An 18321-nucleotide genomic window follows, 5' to 3' on the forward strand; every position below is an offset into this window, starting at 1 on the left:
TCTAATATGCATGATGAAGATGGGCTCAGTTCTTTTTAAAGAAGCTGCTGTAATCATTTAAGTATTTCTGTATGATCGGGTTATCAGCATTAAGGGAAGCAGTGGCTATCACATGACATAAATTTACCACATACAAAAATCAGAAACTATATTCATGGCTTCAGATACATTTTCTAATAGGTAAATTAACGTTGCTAATTTAACTTTCTGTGCAAATTTATATTTGGTATCTATGGTCATATTAATGTTGTCTCTGGTTATTCCTCCTTTTCCATTTTGGTATCCATCGATGTAAAAAACCTTGGATTTGGGAATAGGGGTATCCCGAACAATTGAAGAAATAAGAAACTGAGTTTTCTTTTAAAAAATCCCAACTTTTTTCTGGATAATGGGAGGATATTTCTCCTGTGAAATCTGAGAGGGCCCTTTGTAGAGATTCATTAAAAGGCAATATTGACTCAATTTCCTTTTTTGGTACTGGCAAAACTATTATATCTGGGTCAAAACCTAGTAAAGATAAAGATCTTAGTCTTGCCTTGATAATAATCTCTGAAATCAGTTGCAAGTAGGGGACAACTGAGTGAGGCTGTTTGTTATGTAAATACACCCATTCCAAAGGTCCTGACTGTTGCATCAAGGCCCCTGTGGGGGTTTCTATAGTAGGGAAGATTAACAGAAATACCTTTTCTCCTGGGATGAATCTTTTTTCTTATATTAACATAATTTTTATTTTGATCATAGTGGCTTACATATTGTTGACAATAATATTTTAGGTACATATTTACATAAAATTAGGGGGGATTCCCATCACTGGTTTGTCCTCCCTACTCCTCCATTTTTGTCCTACCTCCCATATCCTCTTCTCTTACCCCCAGGGCTGCTGGAATATGTGGTCCCCTCTGTACCTATCCTATTACTTCGTAGTCTTGCACCTGTTTGGTCCTGATGTCTCCCTTATTTCCCCCTCTAATTGGGAGGCAGGAGTAGGTAGTTCAAGTTATGTGGTTTTGTTTGAAGAGGAGAAAAGTAATAAACTGGGGTAAAAGTCTAATATGCTGAAAATAAGCGGAATTCTTCTAGAGGCTCTTGTCATCGGTTTGAAAGACGAAGGAGAAAAAGAAGGTGAAACACTCCACCACTACGAAAAGAAGTGTCAAATATCTATTAAGGATTCCAACAATAACGCTAAGCACCACAAAAACAAAACAAAACAAACAAACAAACAACCAAAAAATGCCGTGGTCTTGAGATAAGCAACATGACAGAGCACATAAAGAGGGAAAAGAAGGGGCCAGAGAGATGGCATAGAGGTAAGGCGTTTGCCTTTCATACAAGAGGTCATCGGCTCGAATCTCGGTGCCCCATATGGTCCCTCGTGCCTGCCAGGAGCAATCTCTGAGCCTGGAGCCAGGCATAACCCCTGAGCACTGCCGGGTGCTACCCAAAAACCAGAAGAAAAAAAAAAGAGGAAAAAAAAAGATAAGTATAAGTGGGGGCAACAACTTCAATAACCACACCAAAACAAAGAAATCAACCAAAAATAGATAGGTAAATAAAAATAATAATAGTAGTACATGAAGATAAAAAGTAATATATGAAAAATAAACAATGTTTTGTGTTTTTTTTCCTTCTTACCCAGGCATAGTAAATATTGGGGTCATTTGAAAAGGGATTCAGATGGCCTAAGAGATATGGGGTTTCTCTGCCCTTGGAGTATATTGTCATGGGATCAACTATAGACTCTGTTCATGATCCTTTATTCTCCCAGTGGTGCATTTGTGGTGTTTGGGAGACTTCTGCTCCGTCCTGGGTGATACAGTCAGACCTCTGTATCTAGAGATCTCAGTATCTGCACAGTTACAGGGGTGGGACTTATGATGAACTCAGCCTTTGTGGTTGTAGAAGTTCTGTTTCCTCAGTGTCATTTTAATCCATCTTCTGTGGTTGGTGGTCTTGGTCTTGGCACTAAACCTGGGATGGCACCTAGGATAACGCCTTTTTTTGTGTTTCTCCTGGGATGAATCTTAAGAGAAACGATTTTTGTAATCTGCTCAAGAAGATGTCCAATTCATTTTTGGCAGCTGTTGTTAAGTTTCTCGGGCTATCTAAAGCAGGGTCACCCTCCAACGTTTTAAACAGATTAGATAACTCTGCATTTGGGATTCCTAGTGCAGGGTGGAGCCAATTTACGTCACCTAAAAGTCTCTAAAAATCATTAAGCATTCTGATATTTTTTGATAGAAATTTTTTGTGGACATATAGACATCCGGTCCAGAATAAAACCCAAATATTGATACAGTGGCATTATCTATATTTTTTCTAAAGCTATTTTCAGTCCTGATGTTTGTAAACAGTCAGTAACATAAGAGTATAAGTCCTGTAAATCTGTTACATTGTTCATTGTGAGCAAGATATCATCTGTATAATGAAATATCATGGCTTGAGAAAATTTTTCACGAGCAGGGCTCAAAACCTTATCTACAAAAAACTGACACATGGTTGGGGAATTCAGCATGCCTTGGGGAAGAACAGTCCATTGGAAATGTCTGCAGGAATGGGAATTATTAAGAGAAGGAACTGAGAATGCAAAATGTTTTTTATCATCTGGGTGTATAGGAATATGGTAGAAGCAGTCTTTCAGATCAATTATAATTAGTGGCCATTCCTTTGGAATAACTACAGGTGATGGTAAACCAGTCTGAAATTTGCCCATAGGTATCATGGATAAATTTACAGCTCTAAGATCCATCAACAGTCTCCATTTACCGGATTTCTTTTTTATAGTGAATATTGGTGAATTCCATTGAGAAAAAGATGGTTCAATATGTCCTAAACTTAGCTGTTCCTCCACTAATTCTGTCAGCACCTTTAATTTATCAGTTTTAAGGGGCCACTGACCTGTCCAAATTGGTTCGTCAGATTTCCATTTTATTTTTATTGGTGCTGGTGTTTTTATGGTAGTGGCACCTACTAAAAATTTTGGGTTTTTAAATCAAAAAATGTTTGGGCTCTTCTGGAGTTAATGGGATGTGGTGGTTGCAGTTTCTTGCTAGGGCTTGACGTGTGGAACTGATAGGATATCATTTCACCTTGAGAGTTGGGTGGTGGCTTATTGGGGAAGGAGGTTGGTATTGCCACCTAATGAGAACTGAGGGTAAAGAGGGTTAAATAGGGAGATATAATAGATCAGGACTGAGGGGATGAGAGGACACAAGGAGCTCTGAGGAGGGAAGGAGAGATAAAATATAAGGTGTTATATACAATATGGGTATTAATTCCTAAAGAAATGTGAGTGAAGAGGGTTAACTAGGGGGAGATCAAGTATCAGGGTTGAGGGGGTGAGAGGATAGAAGAGGATTTGTAAGGAGGTAGACAATGGGTGGTGTGGAGAGATATCGTGTAATCATAACTATATACATTATAGGCAGGGATTATGAACAATACAAAGTAGAGGAGTCCACCGTGTACACACTCAAACACACACACTAACACACATATAGACAGACAGTGGAGATCTACTTGTAAATTATAGTTAAAGGACTGACCCTTGTGTAATGGGATAGAGCTCTTGAAAGAAAAATAAATGAGGCTGGCATGTGGGGTGGTGGAGAAAGTTTTTCAGTATCTAGGCTATTTTTCAATGGTGGGAATAAACTATGCTAAATAAAAGCTTCTGGGGTTAGATTGTGCATAGAGTATTCTTAGATTAATCAAAATATCATAATCAAGAGTATTTAGAAATGTTAGTGTGTTCTATAAGAGGAGTCTACCCCATGGCATATCAATTCCCATGTTTCATACAACCACATTCTTTTCCTGGAATCTAACAGATGATGTGGACCTTGTGATCTAATAGTACGCTAGCTTGGTTTAAAAAATGAAAACAAAATCATATTGTAAAAGATATAGTCAATGAATGGGAGTTATATCAAAAGTCTAAGGTGTGATGTTGCCGATTTCAATGGTCTCTGTGGAGATAAGCATTAGATCATGCTAGCGATAGGCATAATCAAATGGAAGATGGATAATTTGGAGTGTTTTGTCAAGCTATTATGATGTCACAGAATCTATTTGGTGTCTACTATGATAGAACACTAAGATGCAAAACTGGCAACTGACCTATACCTTCAAGAATCCCCGAGGACAAGAAAAAGAGTTGCTATAGACATAATATAAATAAGACATTGGAACATCCTGATAGTGAGCTCTGCAGTGAGATTCCTTGGCATCCAAACACATACGCACCTCTTTTTGTGAATAAGAGAATTAGAACATTATTATAGGTATCTATGGTGAGCAGTTGATTAAACACCTGTTTAGTCTAAATGACTGTATCCATTCATAATGATTTCTTTGAAGTATATTTTTCTATTTCACTAAGTATGTTTCTTTCTCATGCCTATGGTGATCGAGATATCTACCTATTGGACCACTGTATTTCTTCATGGAGAAATTCTAAATACCACTATCATTCTGCATTTATTCTTCTTCTGGCTTAACTCACTTAACATAATATTTTCTAGATCCATCCATGTTGCTTCAAGTTGCATGAACATATCGTTTCTTACTTCTATATATAGCTTTAATTTTACAGGACATGAAACACTCAAATAAACACTATGAAGCAAACAAGGACAAGAGGGAGCACTAATAAAAAGGGTACTGGCAAGTCTTTTGTTTCTAGGTTCCAATCCAGAGATTGTAGAGCTGTCTTTTCCAAAAACACCAGCTGCAAAATAAAAAATCCACTAGTTGTTAGATCACCCACATGCCATATTTCTAACCTTTTAGGTGGACAGGTCTTAAGATGCAGGGTTGTGGTGAATAAATAAGCCATGGAGTCAGTCTCTGAGTGCCAAACCAAAGCAGCCTTTTCTTTATTATACTGATACCCATCCACCAGGAGGGAAAGGTCAAGAGTGAGACAAAAGTACCTACCTATGGGATTTTACATAACAAAGGAAGAGGTTTGAGGAAGGAGGAAGTCGTGGAACAACTTTGCTTGGGGTTGATAGCTGGGTGTCACTTTACACCCAGTATATTCCATATTGCTGAAAGCACAGGAGGTATGATCAGAGTGTCACTGTGTTACCTCCTGTCTTCAGTGGAGTCTGGGCAGGAGAGCAAGTAAGGTGGTCAGAGTTAACCCTTTGTTGAATTAAATAAATAACAATGGGGCTGGATGGCGATGGATTTCTCTCTGCCATCCCAGGCCACGTGGCTCCGCAACCCCATCCAGCCGGCGGGTCCCAGGCCCAGGTGAAAGGCGAAATCACTCACTCACAGGCAGGCATCAGGAACCATCAGCTTTATTCATGCCCTGACCACCATAGGTGTGTGGCCTATCTCATAACCTTTCAAGCATTCGGCCATTCTTAGCCCTGCATCTTATAATTCAGCCATCTTCCTTTGGCCTCCATCCTGTAAAAGACCAAAAGAGGCAAAGAACCTAAAGCCAGCGAGTGCAGCAGGGCCGAGACCCTAATCCCCTGGCTCCAGGGTTATCTACCTATTCCAAGACCCCTCCCAGGAATGGGCCGGGTCTTGCAGGTAAGGTTACACCTAATATTTAGTTCCCAAGACCCCTCCCAGAAATGGGTGGGTCTCAGGTAGCTACACCCAAATCCAGGGTCTCAGATAGGTACACCAACAACCCTTCACATCTCTGGGCTTTTAGGATGCATGAATATATGTGAACATAGAACAAATGGGCAGATGGGTCCTAGAGTCCCCAGGACCTGTGTTCAGACTGCATTAAAACCCAATATACAAGGACACGAGACTCAGAAGAGTTCATACGGGGAGTCTAGCAGGAGGGGGTTTGGCAGGCCACCGCCATGCTGGAGGCCTTCCTAACCAGGCCTAGTGGGGATGTGGGACTTGGGTAACCCCAGCACCCCTCTACCACCTTGCTCCAGATCTCCAGGGCTTCCCTGGGCCACATGCCTGGGCAAGCCTGTGAGTTGGGCCCCTTGGTGGAGCTTGAAGGTACCCTAGGCTTTCCCCCATCATCCATTCAGCTCCTTAGGGAGGGTCTTGGTGGGGCCCTGAACATCTGGCCTCCCAGCTTCTTGAAGTCACTGGTAATCTCTGTCTAGTCTATAATTTCAATAGCCCCCACACGCACAAGAAACATTAATAGTACCCACTATCATTGAATTATGTTTTTATGTATGCAGAATGTCCATTTTGTACTCTGCCCTTTTGCATACCCCTTCATAAGATCATATTTCTCTTTAACTTCCTTAACTCCTATCATCATTACTCCTCATTTACCTTTCTAACTTAAGTACTGTAGAGTCCTAAGTCACAGATCAAAGTGGTGCCCTGGAGTTAACACCCACCCAACAATTTTAAAAGGCATAAAAGGGACACTTAAGTCTCTTCAACATTTTATGGGTGTTTTCTTTGATGGCTATAACTTTTGCTGAATATTTTCTTATACAGTGACGATCCCCCCCTATTTTTTTTTATCTTCTCTTTGTGAACTACTCAATATGGAATTTGGTGTGAAAGAATCCCTCAGTTTAATGCTTATGTTTGAACCAAGTCATGGGTATTGTTGGAAATGTTCTTACGCCCCCATATACTCAGATAACATCACATGGCTTTATTTCTTGTTTGCTTAGGCACACTAAAATGGGAAAATACTATACATACCAATAAGTTCTTATATAATAGAGATGGGAACACACAAATCTTGTAGTGCAATGGGACCTTACACCCTGAACATTGACATAAAGACCTGGCACAGGCCTCAGAAGAATGGGCATTCTCCATTCACCCCTGATCTAGAGAAGACATCTACAAAACATCCAAGGTTGTATAGAACATCACCTGGAGGCATTCCTCTACCAGGGAAGACCCTACAGCTGCTCTGACATCGATCTACTCAAAAAAGACTTCCCTTAACACTAAGAAGACTTAACAAAAACAATGACCTGCTTACTGGACAGGGCTTGCTGTATTGCCCCTTAATTGTGAGGTTTGTCTATAACATCACCTGGAAGCAATCCTCTACCACGGAAGACCCTACCACTGCTCAGACATCGTCCTGCTGAAAAGAGACTTCCCTTAACAATGAGAAGACTTAACAACGACCTGCTTACAGGACAGGGCTTCCTGCATTGCCCTTTCATGGTGAGGTGAAATGAGAAGACACTCCACATCATGACTTCAATTTAGGATATGCAGATTCCAGAATCTCTAATACAGAAACATGATACCAACAACAGAGACTGTGTGAAAAGTGTGTTGGCACTACGGACAATGTCTTGTATCAGACGATAACTTGCCTGAGGCCTAGAGTTGGTCTTATGTCAGGAAAGTTCAGGGGTAGGATCTCTTTGTATTTAGGCCAAGGTTATTCCTTTCCATGCCTCTCATATTTGATGGGCTTATGCAAACAACAAATTGCCACTTTAACACCGTTTTTACTGTGCTCCTTTGACTCTAATCCTTAAAATGCACCCACTTAAAATTTGAGGTTAAATGCACCCATTTAAAATTTGAGATTAACTTAAGCTAATATGCATGTACATGGAAATGTAAAAAATACTATGCCTCTAATATTTAAGGAGTTACGTAAGTTTTATGGCTTTAGATTGCCTTGTGTGCTGTCAAGAAATATTATAATGTGCTACAATCTGGGGACTTGAGGGACAAAGTAATTGTACATGCATTCTGTTTTATTTATCTTAACTTTCTTTGGCTGAAAGTTCAAAGTTAAGGTATCAGCAAGGGGACTTCTTCTGAGAATTATGTTATGGCTGATTGTCCTTCCACTGTAACTTTAACTTGTCCTCTTTCTTTGCATCTTTTGTTCTCATAATTCAAAATAAAAAAATTAAAAAATATATATAAAAGTAAAAAAATAAAAAGATAAAGGACTACAAAAAAAAAGAGTTCGTACAATATTGGTGCACATGTCTATAGTGGTCGCTCTAAACAACATTAAGTAGATCAAAGACCCAGGACTGTGTGATCACCCAGAAACAGTCCAGAGTGAGTCAGAGAACACACTGGAACATGGGTCCTGAACAAGTGTTCCCATGTGTGTAGGTGTAAAATCTAGGAACATTGTAGAGACTAAAGGCTTGTAGAAGAAAAATACAGTAGGCTTATAGACATGCAGGAAGTGTGAGTTTTTCCTTGAAAAATGTCATGGTCTCTCCACATTGATGCTTCTTTCCCTGAAGGGTCCCACAGTCATTTAGATGCTATGAAGGAAGTTTAGAAGATTCATCCAGAAGTATTGCCTGTTCTGGTCTGTAGGTTCAGATAAGGGAATTCAGCAGACTGTCCCCTCCTGATATACAAAGGATGTCATGCTCTGTCTGTTGATGGTGCTTCCACTTCTCTGCTCAGCTTCCTTGTCCTCATCCATCAGTGCACTCTGGAGCACTTCGGGGAGGGGTTTCTTGCTCCTCTGCTGCCCATATCTTCCAATAAAAAAGTAGATTATTGGGTTAACTGAGCTATTCATTGCATTGAGGAGGACCAATAATGGCCATCTATTGTCATAAAAGTATGTGTACCAATTGCAGACCACATAGATCCCTTTAGGGACATTGAGCAGCAGAAAGGCCAGCACATTGAGCAGGATGGTGATGTAGAGCTTGCTGGACTGGATTTGCCTGAAAAAGGACCGGAATTGAAGTAGAAGAATCATGCTGGACACAATGAGCACCGGTAAAGTAAGAAGGGAAAATGCCTCTAACAATCTCCGCGTTATAGTCCAGTTTATTTTCAGAAATATTGCACTCAGAGAGTTCACTAAAAGACAACTGAAAAACAGAACCCAAATGACAACACACACAATGGTGGAGAGATGTGCTGGACGGTGGTATTTGTACCAGATGGGCCAGAGCACAGAGGCACAGCACTCAACGCTGATGGCCATGAGCAGGCTCTGTCCCACCGAGTAAGAATGTATTACAAGCATGTTTGTACACAGCATCAGATAAGGGATATCTCTTATGAGAAGACCTAAAATCTCAAAAAAAAATCAGCTAAAAGATAGGTAAAGTTTGCAACAGCCAAGTTGAAGATGTAGACAGTGTAGTGGTTTCTGTTTATGCGGAAATTGAGCAACCAGATAACAATTCCATTTCCCAACATGCCACAGAGGCAGATGAGTATAGTGACTATTTCAATTGCCATAATTGAAATAGAAACCTGGGTAGTATATATTCTGTCTGTTGCATTCAGTGATATATCATAATCTTCTGCTAGTAATTCAGTTCCATTTTTCCAGAGGAGTTGAATCATGTCCCGATTGTCATTTCTGGGCTCAGGAGCCATCTGTGATTCCTGATGCTGTAATCCACTGTGTAAAAGAACTGTAGGCAGGGAGAGGGACCCTGAGGTTATGGCTGATCTATCCCTGAAACTGGCTCCAGCATCAGACACCACAGTCCATGACAGGGACCCCGATGGTGGCTTTGTGCGAGAGTCCCCCCAGTTCTGCTCTCACCAGCCACTAGGTACAGGACTCCTGCTCTCAGACCCAGGCCAGTGTCGTTCCTGAGGTACTTGCCGCTCTTGTCCACACTTGAGTTCACCAAAACACAGCTGCTAAGGGGCTGGTCTGGCAGTTTCTGGTAAGAGACCTCAAGTCTGTTCACGGCTCTGCCCTTGGGAAATCTTCCTCCACTTGGAGTCTGTGTGTGGGAGAAAAATGAAAACATTGGAAAATGAAAGGTCAGTAAAAGTGAGTAATCACAAGTTGTTTCCACTGCACACAAATGTAATGTCCCTGTATGTTAGCTTCCTGATGTCATGCACAAAATCAACAGTAACATTGGAAGATTTGCAACACATTCCATCACATGTTAGAATTCAGCTTGTTTTATTCTAAATAAAGACCTTCCCCCACACCCATATCCTTTTTCTGCCCACTCCCTTTCACATGTATTCGGCCCTCCTAAACTGGATTAGCTTTAGACAGGTACTTTGTCATTCCTTATCCTTCCCTGTCCAATACTGTATTGAGCTGGTCAATAAATAGATATTGAGTTTGAAGGCTCCAGAAAAAGTTTTGAAGTTTCTTTAGACTACATGCTTTAGACTCTTATTCTTGGTTGGGATTTTAATTATTGCAGAGACCCTGCTCCTGACTGGGGATGGATTAGGGTGAGTAGATCACAACACTCACAGAGGCAGCAGTCCTAAAGAGCCCCACAGCAAAACAGTTGACACAGTGGATTATAATACATTTACATTTAATATATAATCATAATGCATCATATAGTTTACATAGTTCATCATAATGCTTTTGTTTCCATATAAGTGAAAGCAGATGTTAAATTTCTATAGTACTGTGATGGACATTCAGAGGATTTACATAGAAGTGTTGCTTGGTCTGCAGGGTCAAACATGGGGGTCTTAGCAGGATGTCCCCTCTTTATGCTCAGGGTTTGTCATATTCTGTCTGGGTCAGTGTTTCCCCTTCTCTGCTCAGCTTTCTCATCCTCATCCATCAGCGCCCTTCGGAGCACTTCTTGAACAGGTTTCCTGCCCGATGTCTGCCTGTGTCATCCAATAAAGAAGTAGATGATGGGATTAACTGTGCTGTTCATGACCTGGAGAAGGATTGTAAAGCTTGATATCTCAAATTGGAATGGTAGCTCTATGAATAAATCGCACAAGAAATAGAGTCCTCTTGGCACACTGAGCAGCAGGAAGGCCAGGACATTGATCAGGATAGTCCAGTATAGTTTGCTGCGCTTTCTCTGCTGGGAGTAACGCTGGACCCAGATGAATAGAGTCAGGTTGGACACAAAGAGCGCCAGAAAAGTTGGAAGGGTTATAATATCATATATGGTCCAGATTTTAAATCCATCCAAGTAAGAAAACACAGTTATTGTTAAAAGAAAAATGAGGAACAGGGCCCAAATGACAGCACACACAATAGTGGAGAGATGCACCAGGCGGTGGCATTTGTACCAGATGGGCCAGAGCACAGAGACACAGCGCTCAATGCTGATGGTCATGAGTAGGCTCAGACCCACCGGGTAAGAACAGAATATAACAGATCTATTATACCAATATTCATCAATATATAAAAATTAAACATCTGCGGAGCAACAGATGAGAGGTAGGTGAAGTCTGCAATGGCAAGTTGAGGATGTCGTCAGAGAAGTGGTTCCTCTTCATGCGAAAACCTAGCAACCAGATGACAATCCCATTCCCCACCATGCCAAAGAGGCCAATGAATATAAGGACAGCCACGATCACACTGTCACCCAGAGTAATAAAAATGGAATGATTCATATTATTTGTTGTGTTCAATAAGGAGAAATTTCCCCCTTCTGTTAACACAGTCCAGTTGTTCCAAATCAGTTGAGTCATGTTTGCTGTGTCATTTCTGGGCTCAGAAGCCATCTGTGCTTCCTGCCACTTTTGTCTCCTGTGAAATACAGTTGTGGACAGAGACAGAGCCCTTGAGCACAGGATTGGTCTCTGTGTGCATCTCACAGCAGTTTCAGACCCCACAGATTAATAAATAGGGACCCCTATGGTTACATGCGATGGTCTGCCCAGTCCTTCTATCATCAGTCACTAGGATCTGTCCTCACCTGAGCCAGAATACAGCTGCTAAGGGGCTTGTTCAGGAGTTGCTGGATAGAGACCCTGAGTCTGCTCATGGCTTTGCCCTTGGCAAATTCTCTACTTTGGGTAGTCTGTGTTTGATATAATGAAAAGGTTAGAAAATGCAAGGTCAGCAACAGTGAGTATTTATAAATTGCATCCACTGTGCACAAATGTAAGTCTCTATATGTTAATTTCCTGTTTTTATCAAGTATAAAATGAACAATAAAATAGGAAGGCTCACAATAGACATTCCTGCACACACAGGCATTGGCCCTGGCTCCTTCACAGGAACCATCACTGAATTCAAAGAGATGTTCTAAATATATATTAGAAGAAATTGCATGGACACACATATTCATTGCAGTGCTATTCACAATAGCCAGACTCTGGATAAAACCAAGATGCCCAACAGCAGATGAGTGCTAAAGAAACTGTGGCACATATACACAATGGAATATAAAGTTGTGAAATTTTCCTATACATGGATGGGCATGTATGAATGTCCATGGATGAAACTGTTATGCTGAGTGAAATAAGTCAGAGGTAGAGAGACAGACACAAAACAGTCTCACTCATATGTGGGATTGAAGAAAAATAAAAGACTATTGTAATAATACCCAGAGACAATCAAGATGAAGGTTGGAAGGACCGCCCCATGATATGAAGCTTACCACAAAGAATGGTGAGTGCAGCTAGAGAAATAACTACACAAACAACTATTATTTTGATGGTAATCAGTGAGAGAAATAGAATGCCTGTCTCAAATACAGGCAGGGGGTGTGGGAGGAGGACAATGGGGGGCATTTGTGGTGGGAAGGTTGCACTGGTGAAGGGGGGTGTATTTTTCTATTGCTGAAACCCAATTACAAACATTTTTGTAATCATGGTGCTTAAATAAATGTATTTTTATGAAAAATCAGAAGAAATTGCATGCACATACTGTTACCTCAATTATGATGAATAGTATTCATATAATAATGAATTATCAGAATAAGGAATTTCTTAAGAATTATTAATTAGGAAAAGGTTTGAAAGGGATTTCCTATGATTCCTTTTCATTGCAAGATCCTGTTTTTTCTTTTCCATTCAATGAAATGATATCTCTGTAAGTAGTGAACTCATAAATGCCTTCAAGAGTCCTGCTTTATCACCCCAAATCTCTAAAACACATCTGTAGTACCCACTTACCCTTATTATTCAGGTTTCAGATTATTCTAGCGGCTACACAAGTCCCCAGGTGATCTTGGACAGAGACACTGACAAGAAGATGGACAAGGAGCATGAGTGACATGCATGTGACGGATCTTTCAGGCTGGCCTGGGGCACCGTCTCCCTCCTCCAGTCATCAGGGCAGGATCCTGCTGTACCTTAAAATCTGGAAAGAGACTAAGAAGATGGAATCTCAGACTGACAACTCAAATGATATTCCGAAAATTAAAGGGCACTATCTAATAGTCAAGGAAATCCAAGTAAACGTAACTTTGGGTGTCTCAGATGGCATCAAGGACCACAGGACCTTTTTTGTGGATAGAGAGATTGTTTGTAAATGAAAAAAATTAGCTTGAAATTGGTCTCCCAGAACACTGGCAGTGGAATTAAGCTCATTTTCCTCACAAGGAGCGACCTAGGACACCGCAGCTGGCATTTGACTGAATCATGTATGCTCTAACTTTCCTGTTCACACTAGAAACATGGAGAATATTTGATTTTGAAAATAATTTTAGCATCAGATTATCCTAGTACATTCATCTCATCTGTCTACCTGATGGACACAACCTCCATACTTGCTTCTCATTTTCATTGGCAGGTTTAAAAGTGCAGTTTCCTGTGTGCAGGATTTAATCTTGGTTCTGTGACCAGAAATCATTCCTGAGGTACTTGTAGGAGTGCGTGTGGTTCAAATTTGAGAACATAGCAGGTTATTTGTGTGCAACACGAGGCATACTCCCTATAGCCCCTCTGTAGCCCCTCTGTAGCCCAATGCCCATAATCATATAGGAGCTGAAGGTAAAGATAGACAGAACCCTCCTTGACTCGGATTTTCCCTGAGTCTCAGTTGGAACAACACTCCAGTCTCCTGTAGTTCTCTGGAGAGCCTGATTCATTCCCCACTGAATATTTGATCCTCCAATTAATTTATTCTATTGTTTTTCTTCTGGTGACCAAATAAGCAGATTCATATCACTGCCATTGAGAAACTGGCATTTGTCACAGAGGTAGGAATTGTCATTCTCTCCTCTCAGGGCAGAAAGAGATCATCATCTCTGTAGAGACTATCCCAAGGTCTCTGTGCTGCTGAGATGCTCAGTCTTGGCTCATCTCAAGAGTCTGAGATTCATAGAAAGAAAACACTGAGCATTGTGCCGAAGAAGTTGGGGAGTGGGTGACCCATCAGAACCCTCAGAGTTCTTGGGGGTCCTTCCTCTGTCTCCTAAACCTCCTGATTTTTTTTTTTTTTCAGAAATGAGAACAACCAGTTTTTCTTCCTCCCTGGATGCTGAAGCTATCACTTGGGAGATAAAGAGATTACCTTCCTCCCTCAGACACAGCATAGAGAGGGAGGGACAGAGATGCTCAGGACACTCAGGAGAGGGAGCAAGGCCAGATCAGAGAGCAGGGAGCTCACATTTCTCCTCACCAGAGTCTTGTCTAGAGAGTGCTGTTTCCTGGTGCTTGGGGAGTCTGGAACATTTCTCTGGCTCGTGGAGTCCCAGCTTTCTCCGCTTGTGGCTAACAGTGATGTTCCTTGGCACAGACAGGTTAGGCACTGGCCACAGTCTGAGTGGAAGACTCTGTCCTGGATCCTTTAACTCTTCTGCTCTTATATCCTTCATTATGTAAAACTGACTCAGAGGAAACTCTTGGCTCAGAAGAGCAGGGTTTTCTGATGTTGCTCAAGAAGCTATCAGAATAAGATGCTTATCTCTGCATGCAAGAAGCTATCAGAATAAGATGCTTATCTCTGCATGCTAAGTGTAATTCTTCCTGAGAAAGCTGTCATTCCCTCTGAGACATGCAGAAATCAAGACCTAAATTTTAATGGGTGTAAATGTATGTCACTATAAGATTAAAACTGCAGTAATAACTCTTGTCATGTATTATTTTGAAATATATCTTCCAATTTACAAATATATTCTTCTTCTGAAGAGTATCACATTCACTTTAGATGCTATGAGAAAAATTCAGAAGATTCTCCCAGAAGTGGTGCCAGGTCTTTAGATTCAGACAAGAGACTTTCAGCATGAGCCCCCTTCTGATGCTCAGGGAATATTTTGACCTGTCTGGGAAAAGTGCTCTTCTCTGCTAAGCTTCATTGTCCTTATACTCTCTGGAGCACTTCTCAGAGGAATTTTCTGTATCATTGCTGTCCATCTTGTCCCCCCCAAAAAAGCAGATGATGCTGTTGACTGCCCCAGAACAAGGGAGGTTCATTTGTATCCATATCTCAGGAGGATGGAATGTTGATTTCATGGACCAATGTCAGACAACATATCCTACTCTTGACATACTGAGCAGCAGAAAGGCCAGGGCATTGAGCAGGATGTCTCAGTAGAGTTTTGTGTTGTCTCTGCTGGTATAAACTCTGGACTAGTATGAATTGAGTCAGGTTGGGAACAAAGAGCACCAAGAATGTGAGGTGGGACATCAGTACTTATGAGCCACAATTGAAAGCCATTTCCAAACTTATAGTAATAGAACACAATATTAATAAGCAGGAATATGGATCAGAAAGCGAATAATTGCACATGCAGTGGTGTAGAGATGTGCCAGGCAATGGCACTTGTTCCAGATGGACAAGAGCATGGAGGCCCAGTGTTCAATGCCAATGGCATGAGCAGGCTCAGACTTACTAGGTAAGTATTCACTGCAAACCATGTAAGAGTATGGGAAATTTAAAACCCAAGGACATTGGCTGAGAAAGACCTGAAATTGCAATGGCCAAGTTGAGGATGTATGCACCCTAGGGGTTTCTCTTTATGAGGAAACCCAGCAGCCAGATGACAATCTAATTCCCCAACCTAACATAGAAGCAGCAAAATAATACAAGTCACAGTCATGATAATGGCAGAAAAGCCAGGAATCAAGAGATGATCTTTTATCACTGTTCTGTTCAGGAATGATACATTTTTCACATTTGTCAAAACTGTCAAGTTATTTCAGAGTAGTTAAGTCATGTCCACATTGTCACTTTTGGGCTCAGGAGCCATCTGTGTGCCTTGCCACTGTGGCCATCTGTAAAATAGTTGTGGGAGGGACAGGGAGCCTGGTTCAGGGCCGGTTCTCCCTGCACCTGACTCCAGCTTCAGTCCCCACAAATGCATGAACACCTAGGGGGTGGATCTGTGTGAGTATCCCATCAGTCCTGCTCTCAGCCACAGGCTCAGGATCCTGTCTTCAGTCTTACTCTAGTGCTGTTCCTGAGATGTCTGCATCATTTTTCCCACTTGAGCCCACCAGGACACACTTCTGGTCTGGGATTCACTGGGGAAGAGTCTACTCATGGTTCTGCCCTTGGGAACTCTTCCTTCATTTGGGGTTCAGTGTGTGGAAGAAAAAAGAAAAACTTGGAAAATAAAATTTTGTAAAAATAAACATTCACAAGTTGCTTCCAATGAACACAATTTTAATGCATACGTATGTTATTTTCCTGTGATTATCAAGCACAAAAAATGCCATTGGCACTCACAACAGACATTTCATCACACACAGACAAGACTGTTCAAGTGTTTACTCTCAATAACCACTATTGATTTAAAAGTGATATTCTAAGTGGAGCAATGAAGAGATTGAGCGGTCTTCCTGCTCACTCAATTATGATGACTATTTATAAGCAATAACTAACAAATTATTCATGTGAAATAACCATATTTTATAATTATGATATGCTTATATTATGTATATTTTATGTGCAAGAATAGGGGTTAACAATAATTTATTAAAAAACTGCTCAGAACAAAGAATTTCTTAAGTCCTAGTATCAAGGAAACAGTGTAAGATGACATCCAACTCTCAATTCCAATGGTGTTCCCCCAAATTCCACCTTCCTTAAACTTCTTCCTTTGATATGTAAAAGCCCACTGGATAGTACTTTGTCTCTCTCTTGACCTGCCCTCCTGGTGGATGGGTATTGGTGTGATAAAGAACTCAGTTTTGCCTTGGCACTTGAAGACAGCACAAGGAAGAAGCCACAAGAAGCCACTCTTCAAAGCCCCTGGACTCCTTGACTCTCCTGACTGGCTTGGCTTTTTATTTCTTTGTTGCTGCCCTGCTTCTTCAGACTCATCTGCATAAGGAGTTAGTAATATTGTGTATGGAGTGGACTCACACTTGTAGATTTTTATTTTACAAAAAGCTTTAGAAAGAGGGCCAGAAAGATAGCATAGTAGTAGGCCTTTGCCTTGCAGGCAGTCGATCCAGGACAGATGGTGGTTCAAATTCTGGCATCCCATATGGTCCCCCACGCCTGCCAGGAGCAATTTCTGAGTGTAGAGCCAGGAGTAATCTCTGAGCACTGCTGGGTGTGACCAAAAACAAAAGCAAAAGCTATGGAAAGAATTTCTCTGTGATCCCTAATACTTGTCAGATACTGATATCTCAAATTCATTTAATGAAATGATGCCTTTGTAAGTAGTGAAGTAATGTAGTAGCTAGTAAAAATGGAGCAGTGTAGTAGTAATTGTAGTATTAAATATTAATGATAGAGTTAGTGGTGGTGGTGGTGGTGGTGGTGGTGGTTGGATGGTGAGGCATTCTCGTCCAGTCCAGCAAATACACCCACTTTCAGCTGGCAGGTCTGAGGGTTCAGAATAACCACAAAGAAATGATCCACAGCAATCATATTTCAGGAGACATGAAGTTGTATTAATAAGGCCCTAACACCATGGGCTTTTCTCACATAGCTTCTAACCTTTTAAGCAGCGTCCTTCAGCTGCCCTGAAGGAGGACAGATGTTTCTGATCTTTTTTTTTTTTTTGAAGTAACTAAAAGTTTATTATTCTACGAGGGAAATACAAGATGTTTTTGAGATCTTTATAGTACAAGAAAGCCAGAAATTGCTAACAGAAGAGAAGATGTGTATAGTAGTCCATGGACTAGCTTTACCTGGTACAATTTGAACAGCAAAAGAAATAAGTTATGGTATTCGATTGGAATCCAAAACAATAAAATAAACATTTGTCAGTCATACGAACATAAATAAATGGTCAACTCAACAAATATACCTGGAATGAGTGGAAAGGAGAAGAGACATTTTATTTAGAAAATTTCCAAAAATATAATGGATATTTTTTCCCTTCTGAATGTGGAATTTAGTTCCCCTGACTTAGAAATTCACTGCCAAAGGAAGAAAAGGCAACTTGATAGAGAAACCTGGCAATACTCCTTGAACCAGAAAATGAAGGCCACTACCAGAAGCTCTAAGTCATATTGAGAGAGTGTGTGTACACCTGATTCCAGATGACAAAAGCAACACTTCAACTCTGCAGCTGTCTCTGATCTCTCCCTGCTGCCTCTCCTGCGGAGCCTCTGTTGCTGCACGCCTCCCATCCTACCCCCAGGCAATTACTAACCAGACCCCTCCCAGCTATGGGAGGTATCTCCCTCTCCAGGTGAGATAACCAGGAAGATGGCGGGAAGGGTAACAGTAACTGAATCACCTTCAAATGCCCTGCTTTATTAAACCAAATCTCAAAAATACAGCCGTACCGCCCACTAGCTTCTCACATT

Source organism: Suncus etruscus, chromosome 9, assembly GCF_024139225.1.
Source record: "Suncus etruscus isolate mSunEtr1 chromosome 9, mSunEtr1.pri.cur, whole genome shotgun sequence".
NCBI classification, from domain to species: Eukaryota; Metazoa; Chordata; class Mammalia; order Eulipotyphla; family Soricidae; genus Suncus; species Suncus etruscus.